This window comes from Pleurodeles waltl, chromosome 3_1, assembly GCF_031143425.1.
Source record: "Pleurodeles waltl isolate 20211129_DDA chromosome 3_1, aPleWal1.hap1.20221129, whole genome shotgun sequence".
Classification (NCBI taxonomy): domain Eukaryota; kingdom Metazoa; phylum Chordata; class Amphibia; order Caudata; family Salamandridae; genus Pleurodeles; species Pleurodeles waltl.
In genome coordinates, this window is record NC_090440.1 from 1,978,402,936 (window position 1) to 1,978,413,153 (window position 10,218).

The window sequence follows — 10,218 nt, forward strand, 5'->3', positions numbered from 1 at the left end:
GCAGGGACGGCTGTGCGTCAATTTCTGGTGCTCGGTCGTGGATCCTCTTCGGGTTGCGGGGTTTTCAGACACCCCAGGGATGGTGCGTGGATGTCCTGTGCTGGCAGGACGAAGTCACAGGAGCTGCATCCATCTGGTGAGCGTTGCGTCAAATTTTCTACTGCACAGCATGCGCTGCATTGATTCCTCTCTGGAAGTCGGGCTGAGTCATTCCGGCTCGGCTGTGCATCGATCCAGTGGCCCATGCGTCGAATTTCCGGTCGCTATGCTGGCGCTTCGTCGATCTTCTCATTGCCAAGTTGGGCTGTGTAGTTCCGGTTCGGCGTGCAGTGAAACTTTCACCGCTGTGCAGGCTGTGCGTCGTTTCTGGCAGGCTGTGCAGCGAATTTCACCGCACAAGGAGTCCTCCTTGAAGAGATGAAGTCTTTTTGGTCCTAAGACTACAGGGAACAGGAGGCAATCTCTATCCAAGCCCTTGGAGAGCACTTCTTCAACTCAGCCAGAGAGCAGCAAGGCAGCAGGGCAACAGCAAGGCAGCAGTCCTTCACAGAAAGCAGTCAGGTGAGTCCTTTGGGCAGCCAAGCAGTTCTTCTTGGCAGGATGCAGGTTTTCATTACAAGTTTCTTTTCCAGGAAGTGTCTGAGTTGGTAGGGGCAGAGGCCCTGTTTACATACCCAAATGTGCCTTTGAAGTAGAGAAGACTTCAAAGAATGGCTTAGAAGTGCACCAGATCCCCTTTCAGTTCAATCCTGTCTGCCAGGGTCCCAGTAGTGGGTGTGGCAGTCCTTTGTGTGAGAGCAAGCCCTCCACCCTCCCAGCCCAGGAAGACCCATTCAAAATGCAGATGTATGCAAGGGAGGCTGAGTATCCTGTGTTTGGGGTGTGTTTGAGTAATGCACAAGGAGCTGTCAACTAAACCCAGCCAGACCTGGATTGTAAGGCACAGAAAGATTTAAGTGCAGAGAAATGCTCACTTTCTAAAAGTGGCAATTCTAAAATAGTAATATTAAATCCAACTTCACCAGTCAGCAGGATTTTATATCAACATTCTGGCCATACTAAATATGACCTTCCTACTCCTTTCAGATCAGCAGCTGCCACTCAAACAATGTATGAGGGCTGCCCCAATGTTAGCCTATGAAGGGAGCAGGCCTCATAGCAGTGTAAAAACGAATTTAGGAGTTTTACACTACCAGGACATGTAAACTACATAGGTGCATGTCCTGCCTTTTGCCTACACAGCACCCTGCCCTATGGGTTACCTAGGGCATACCTTAGGGGTGTCTTATATGTAGAAAAAGGGGAGTTTTTAGGCTTGGCAAGTACTTTTAAATACCAAGTCGAATTGGCAGTGAAACTGCACACACAGACCTTGCAATGGCAGACCTGAGACAAGGTTAAGGGGCTACTTAAGTGGGTGGCACAATCAGTGCTGCAGGCCCACTAGTAGCATTTAACCTACAGGCACTGGGCAGACATAGTGCACTCTACTAGGGACTTATAAGTAAATTAAATAGTCCAATTGGGTATGATCCAATGTTTCCATGTTTCAAGGGAGAGAGTATATGCACTTTAGCACTGGTTAACAATATTAAGGTGCGCGGAGTCTTAAAACCAGCAAAAACGGTGTCCAAAAAGTGGAGGGAGGCAGGCAAAAAGTTAGGGGTGACCACCCTAAGGCTGTCAGGTCTAACATGTGTGTCCCCCAGCTGAAAGTGGATGGAGCTACCCAACCTCCTGGGCGCTCTCATCGCTAAGGCGGAAGTATATGGAGAGACCATCAGCGTTGGCGTGGTCAATCTCCGGGCGATGATCCACCGTAAAGTCCATCCCCTGTAGAAAATGGACCACCTCAAGAGTTTAGGATTCTCACCCCTCATCTGCATGAGCCATCTGAGGGTTCTGTGGTCTGTCTGAACCCCGAAGTGAGTCCCAAACAGGTATGGTCTCAGTTTTTTCAGTGCCCAGACCACAGTAAGCTTCTCTTTCAATAGCACTCCACCTCTGTTCCCGTGGTAATAGTCTTCTGCTAATTAAGGCTATTGGTTAGTCTGAGCCCTCCTCCTTTAGCTGTGCTAGAACAGCCCCTATGCCATGCTCTGAAGCGTCTTTCTGCACAATAAATTCCTGGGAGTAGTAAGGGGCCTTGAGCACCGGGCCATGCACATGGCTTCCTTCAGAGAATCAAAGGCTTTCTGACAAGCCTCTGTCCAATTCACCAACATAGGTTGCTTTTTGGAAGTAAGTTCTGTCAAGGGTGACACAATGGTACCATAGCCCTTGACAAATCTGCGGTAGTATCCAGTGAGGCCTAAAAGGGCTGTCACTTCAGTCTGTGTTCTAGGTGGTTGCCAGGCCTTGATAGTCTCAATCTTGGCCTGGAGTGGCTGCACCTTGCCACCACCTACTAGGTGTCCCAAGTACACCACGGAACCCTGCCCAATCTGGCACTTACTAGCCTTGATGGTCAGGCCTGCCTGTTGCAGGGCCTGAAGCACCTCCTTGATGTGGAGCAGGTGTTCCTCCCAGCTGGAACTATAGACAGCTATGTCATCTAGGTAGGCTGCGCAGTAGGCATTCTTGCCAGCTAAGACCCCGTTAACCAAACGTAGGAAGGTAGTGGGGGCATTTTTCAACCCAAAGGGCTTCACCCGGAACTGGTAATGGCCATCAGGTGTGGAAAATGCAGATCTCACTTTGGCCCCCTCAGTCAGGGTGATCTGCCAGTACCCTGATGTAAGATCAAACGTACTCAGGAACTTGGCAGCACCTAGCCTGTCAACGAGCTCATCAGCTCGGGGGATGGGGTGAGCGTCAGTCCGTCTGACTGGGTTGAGACCCCGGTAGTCCACACAGAACCGGAGTTCTGGCTTTGCACCGGGGGCAGCAGCCTTAGGAACCAGCACCACAGGGCTGGCCCAGGGACTACTGGATTTCTCAATAACCCCTAAGGTCAACATCTTGGAGACCTCCTCCTTGATGCTGGCCTTTAACTTATCCGACAAACTGTACATTTTATTCTTCAAAGGGGGACTGTCTCCTGTGTCAATATCATGGACACATAGATGGTTAAGTCCAGGAGTAAGAGAAGACAGGGAAGAGAACTGCTCTAACAACTCATAGCAGTCTCCTCTCTGTTCTAGAGTCAGAGAGTCAGAGAGAATGACACCCTCCACTGACCCATCACCTTCTTTGGCAGAGAGGAGGTCGGGGAGAGATTTGCTCTCCTCTTCCATACCCTCATTTGTGACCAGGAACATACTGACCTCAGACCTCTCAAAGTGAGGTTTGAGTCGATTGTGATGGAGGACCCTTAGGGAGTGCCTAAGGGTCTTGATGTCCACTAGGTAAGTGGCCTCTCCCTTACACTCCTAAATCTCAAATGGGCCAGACCAGCGGTCCTGGAGAGCCCTAGGCTCTACTGGCTCCATCACCCAAACCTTGTCTCCAGGTGAGAACTCAACCAGAGTGGCCTTCCGGTCATACCACTCCTTCATCACCTCTTGACTGGCCTCGAGGTTACTCTTGGCCTGCTTCCAGAAGTGTTGGGTTTGGTTGCGGAGGGCCAGCATGTAGCTGACCACATCCTGGGGAGGTGTCTTAGGAGGTTTCTCCCAGCCCTCTTTAACTATGCTCAGTGGTCCCCTGACAGGGTGACCATCGAGAAGTTCAAAGGGGCTGAACCCCACCCCTTTCTGGGGTACCTCCCTGTAAGCAAACAGCAGGCATGGTAAGAGGACGTCCCACTTACGCCTCATGGCTTCAGTCAGGCCATTAATCATGCCTTTAAGGGTCTTGTTGAATCTCTAAACAAGCCCATTGGATTGAGGATGATAAGGGGTGGTAAACCGTTAGGTCACCCCACACTCATCCCACATGGACTTCATGTACGCAGACATGAAGTTTGTGCCCCTGTCAGACACAACTTCCTTAGGGAATCCCACACGGGTAAATATTCCCAACAGGGCTCTGGTCACCACTGGTGCAGTGACTGTTCTCAGAGGGATTGCCTCTGGATAGCAGGTGGCATGGTCCACCAAAACCAGGATAAACCTGTTGCCCAAGGCAGTTTTGAGGTCCAAGGGACCAATAATTTCGATGCCCACCCTTTCAAAGGGGGTGCCAATGACCGGGAGTGGGATTAGGGGAGCTTTCAGTTTTTTCCCCTGTCTTCCCACTAGCCTGGCAGGTGGGGCAAGCTCTTCAGAAATTATCTGAGGCTACCCTCATTCTGGGCCAATGGAAGTGGACAAGCCTATTGAAGGTCTTGCATTTGCCCAGATGTCCTGCCAGGGGAATGTCGTGAGCCAGACCCAGTAGGAAGGCCCGGAAACACCGGGGGACCACCAGCACACGTGCTGCCCCAGGGCCCGGAACCTTAGGCTCACTGTAAAGGAAATCATTCTCCCAGTAAATATGGTGAGTGCCAGAGGCGTCACCTGCTGCTTGGGCTGTGGCCTGTTGCCTCAGACCCTCAAGGGTGGGGCATTCCTAATGCGCCTTGCAGAATTCTGCCCTGGTTGGCCCACCCTCTACTTGCCAGCCAACAAGTTCATGTAGGTTGCCCAGGTCAGCTATGTCCTCCCGAGTTGGCTCAGGGGCCTCCTCTTTCTCAGGGGCCCCGTCCACCACTGTGCAAACATCTGAGGTGGGTTTCCGGCGCCTCTTGCCCTTCCTCTTTGCAGCTGTCTTGGCCATTGTTCCAGGCTCCAGACGCCCTTGACTCCTTTCCCGGGCAGCCATGGACCTTGTTGTCATGCAGACCCACTCAGGCAAACCTAACATCTCCAGGTGGGATTTGAGCTCTACCTACTTCCAGGCAGTATGCGCAAGATCATTGCCTAACAGACAATCTACAGGCATGGCAGGACTCACAGCTACTTTCAGAGTACCAGAGATCCCCCCCCCCCTTCAAAGGGAACCAGAGCCACCGATAGGTGACTCTCATGATTGTCAGCGACTATTACCTGGTGAAATGTATTAGGGACTATCTGCTCTGCTGACACCAGCTGACTCTTGACAGTAGTCATACTGGTTCCTGTGTCACGCAGAGCCTCCACCCTTTGCCCATCAATGGTGACCCACTGCCTATACTTTGAAGTATTTTCTGGCATGTGGGCTTTAGGCACCATCTTTCTTCCTCCCAGGGACACTAGGGAAACATCTGCCTGCCCCCCAAAGCTAACTGGGACTGTCTTCCCCCCCGAGCGCTACACTAGCCAACTCAGGTATCTGTCCAGTGGTGGTCTGTGCTCTTTTGGAACACTGGGAATTGCCCTCAGAGTGTCCATGCTGGTAGCACTCTAAGCATTTGGGGATGAATTTCCCTAATGTTCTATCAAAGTACACTTGCTTCTTCCCAAATCTAGAAAAGAAATGGTTACCACCTCCCCCCCTTGGGAATTCTTTTGGGGGCCTTTTGAGAACTCCTTATCTTTAAGTTTTTCTCCCCCCTCCTCCTTCTGTTGGGAACCCTGACTAACTTTGTGGGTGTCCCCCCAGATGCCTTCTTGGACACTTTGATGCTAACCCAGAGGTCCGCCTCCTCAGCAAGCTTCCTGGGATCAGTCAGCTGGCTATCTACTAAGTGCCGGAGCAACTCTGTAAAAGAAAAAATACTGAGCATATGCTCTCTCAGAATCAAGTCATATAACCCTTTGTAATCATCTACTTTGCTGCCCGCACCCATCCATCCAGTGCCTTATTGGAGAAATCATAACAATCTACCCAACTTTGTGTTGAAAGTTTGGTGCTGTCCCTAAACATCTGACGGTATTTCTCAAGGGTCAGCCCAAACTTGGCCAGTAAAGCGGCTTTCATGGGTGCATAGACATATCTATCTTGTGGAGCTAGTGTAAGAAGTGTGTCCCTCCTCACTGCTGGTACATAGAATCACAAAGCCGCCCCCCAGTGCTCTTCAGAGGTCCCATGGCCTTTAGTGCAACTTCATAGGCAGCCAGCCACTTGTCAATGTCATCTCCCACCACAAAACTTGGCACCACATTCTTGGGTATATGAACCTTTTTCTCCCCAACAGGTCCTGCATGTATGCTGACACCATCACTGCTGGACCCAGACTGTCTCGCGTTGATCTCCAGCTCCTTGAGACGCAGTTCATGAGCCAACAAAGGTTTTTGCTCAGCCAAGGCTCTCTCAGCTGCTTTTGCTTCTCTCTCTGCCCTCCTTTCCTCCTGTTGAGCCTCAATTTTCAGTCTGCCATTTGCAATTGAAATTCCCTCTCTACTCTTCTTTCCTCTGCGGTCAGGCCCTGATTAGAGACACTGCTCCCTGGTTTGGCAGGGGGCACAATTGCAGTGGCAACATCATCCACTGATGGCAAAAAATCCTCTGGGGAGCCATCTTCTGGCTCCTCCTCCTCAGCATCCTCCTCTGAATGGGCTTCTGTCCAGGCCCTCAGCGCCATTTGAAATTCCTCCTTTCTGGAGGCACCTTGGGTGGGTACTTCCATATCCTTGCAGAACCCTTTCAGCTGTTTGACAGTATACGTCTCCAATAGGGCCAGGTCAAAATCTCCTGCTTGAGACCCAGCCTGAGACATGTTCAGTGAGGATTTCGGTCAAAAACTTGACAGGAAAAACGAAATTGCAGAAAAAGATAAACATCAAGTTGACCTTCAGCTGTGGGTAGGTAGTGTAATACTTAGCTACTGTGTGTCACTGCACAAGTACAAGTCCTATCCTCACCGCTGATCACCAATGTTAGAAATGGGGTCTTTGGTTGGCAGTCAGATTACTCCCTGTTCAAGCAAGGATCCTCGCTTTAGTCAGGGTAAGTCACACACAACCCTCTGATAGCTTGGCACTGAGCAGTCAGGCTTAACTTAGAAGGCAATGTGTAAAGTATTTGTGCAATAAATCATCCAATAACACCATATAGCACCACAAAAATACACCACACAGTGTTTAGAAAAATATATAATATTTATCTGGTTAAATGCAGGTCAAAACGATCAAAGATGCAATAACTAAATGTAGAGATATCACTGAAAAGTGATATAAAGTGTCTTAAGTCTTTTTAAAGCAAACAAAGTCTCTTTCAAGAACAAAGTACCTGGTTCGCGTGAAAAAACCCCTTAAAGGGCCGCAGAGGAGGAGAAGCGTGGAAACAAAGGGGTGTGCGTCGATTTCTCAGGCCACACACAGCGATGCGTCGTTTGGTTTCCACGCAGGGACGGCTGTGCGTCAATTTCTGGCAATCGTCATGGATCCTCTTCGGGTTGTGGTGTTTTCAGACACCCCGGGGACAGTGCGTGGATTTCCTGTGCTGGCAGGACAAAGTCACAGGAGCTGCGTCGATCCGGTAGGCGTTGCATCAAATTTTCTACTGCACGGCAGGCGCTGCGTCGATTCCTCTCTGGGAGTCGGGCTGTGTCATTCTGGCTCGGCTGTGCGTCGATCCAGTGGGCTGTGCATCAAATTTCCGGTTGCTACACTGGAGCTGCATCGATCTTCTTGTTGCGGAGTCAGGCTGCGTCGTTCCGGTTCGGCGTGCAGTGACATTTTCACCGTGGTGCAGGCTGTGTGTCGTTTCTGGCAGGCTGTGCGTAGAATTTCACTGCACAAAGAGTCCTTCTTGAAGAGATGAAGTGTTTTTGGTCCTGAGACTTCAGGGAACAGGAGGCAAGCTCTATCCATGCCCTTGGAGAGCACTTCTTCACCTCAGCCAGAGAGCAACAAGGCAGCAGGGCAACAGCAAGGCAGCAGTCCTTCACAGAAAGCAGTCAGGTGAGTCCTTTGGGCAGCCAGGCAGTTCTTCTTGGCAGGATGCAGGTTCTCGTTACAAGTTTCTTCTCCAGGAAGTGTCTGAGTTGGTAGGGGCAGAGGCCCTGTTTATATACCCAAATGTGCCTTTGAAGTGGGGGAGACTTCAAAGAGTGGCTTAGAAGTGCACCAGGTCCCCTTTCAGTTCAATCCTGTCTGCCAGGGTCCCAGTAGGCAGTGTGGCAGTCCTTTGTGTGAGATCAGGCCCTCCACACTCCCAACCCAGGAAGACCCATTCAAAATGCAGATGTATGCAAGGGAGGTTGAGTATCCTGTGTTTCATGTGTGTCTGAGTGAATGCACAAGGAGCTGACAACTAAACCCAGCCAGACGTGGATTGTAAGGCACAGAAAGATTTAAGTGCAGAGAAATGCTCACTTTCTAAAAGTGGCAGTTCAAAAATAGTAATATTAAATCCAACTTTACCAGTCAACAGGATTTTATATCACCATTCTGGCCATACTAAATATGACCTTCCTACTCCTTTCAGATCAGCAGCTGCCACTCAAACAATGTATGAGGGGAGCCCCAATGTTAGCCTATGAAGGGGGCAGGCCTCACAGCAGTGTAAAAATGAATTTAGGAGTTTTACACTACAAGGACATGTAAACTACATAGGTACATGTCCTGTCTTTTGCCTACACAGCACTCTGCTCTATGGGTTACCTAGGGCATACATTAGGGGTGTCTTATATGTAGATAAAGGGGAGTTTTTAGGCTTGGCAAGTACTTGTAAATGCCAAGTCGAATTGGCAGTGAAACAGCACACAAGGCTTTGCAATGGCAGGCCTGAGACAAGGTTAAGGGGCTACTTAAGTGGGTGGCACAATCAGTGCTTCAGGCCCACTAGTAGCATTTCATCTACAGGCCCTGGGCACACATAATGCACTCTACTAGGGACTTGTAAGTAAATTAAATAGTCCAATTGGGCATGATCCAATGTTACCATTTTAAAGGGAGAGAGCATATGCACTTTAGCACTGGTTAACAGTGGTAAAGTGTGCAGAGTCTTAAAACCATCAAAAACAGCATCCAAAAAGTGGAGGAAGGCAGGCAAAATGTTAGGGGTGACCGCCCTAAGGCTGTCAGGTCTATCAGTTTCCATATAATGTGTAATGTCCACCAAGGTCCATTCACAGTGTAACGGGACATAGCAGTGTGGTGGATGACCAGATATGAGAGACAGACATGTAGTTTATGGTTTTCAGTATGCTGGTAGCTTTGCACAGCACAGCAGGTCCCTCTAATGTCTTATGATTGTACCATACTGCTGAGGTCAGGGTCATGCAGTTTGTTAAAGACAGAAGCCAGGACTAATGCCAGGTTTTCGGGTTTCCTACTGCACATTGCATACACTAAATGGGTAGCTCTTTCTCCGCAGAGGCTCTTTAGTCAACGAAGCTAGGCATTGGGGGGGGGGGGGGGGAGGTGGGGGGACTTTGGATAACAATGCGTGAGCTTCTCAGCCTTCAGTAGCTCATGAGGATTTTCACTGATGACAAGTAGCTGTTACTACAGAAAAGGTTGGAAACCCCTGATCTACATTATTTATAGTGAGGCTTTTTCACAGGCCCATGTTGGCAGGTAAGTGTTGCCTATCCTTCAAGGGAGACAGGAAAACAGATGTCAGGAAGGAGCCTGACGGAGCTCTCAACCCATTCATGTTTCTTCTCTGTGGACCGGTGATGAATCGGGAGCACTGTAGTTCCTAAATGGACTTTGGTGCTTCCGCTGGACTCATCTAAAATTTAAGAAGTCAAACATGGCAATTTCAAGTGACAGAAATGCAGAACTCATTAGGTCCTACGGAAATGACGGACGATAAAGCCTCACCATTAAATGTTTTATATGAAGGATTTTAGGCATACATACGTTAATTCAATATAGTCAAAATCCATTAGTAAATACATCAGAGTGCAAAGCTCAATTAAGGTACAGTATCAATCAAGAATTGAGTAAAGTTTGGATCGGTAAAATGGAGGGCATAAGTGAAACAGAAATCCAGCATAGATTCACCTTCTAAGGCAAGGGAAAGGGGCACTCTACCACAATAAGCAATCACACTCTTTGATAGGGTTCTAAACAAGGGATTTCATACATATACTACAGTCGTGCATGTTTCTCAGGTTCTCAACCAATTAGAATATGGATAAAAGGCAATACATCTACTTACATTCAAAAGAGTTTTCATAATTCAATTTACTCTGAGTTTCTCACAATCAAGTGTCTACACATGGAACAGAAATGGTTACGTAGTACATGGTTTCCTGGGATAGCTAGGTTTGACTTTGAGTAAGTACAATTTGATCAGAGCAGTCCGTGAAAGTTGTTCTCTTTCTCAGCAGGGAACACTGGATCTTTATTCTAGTCGGACATGAAATTACAAATGTATTCTCATGATAGAATGGAATGTCACAGAAAAAGATGGCTTCCGTGT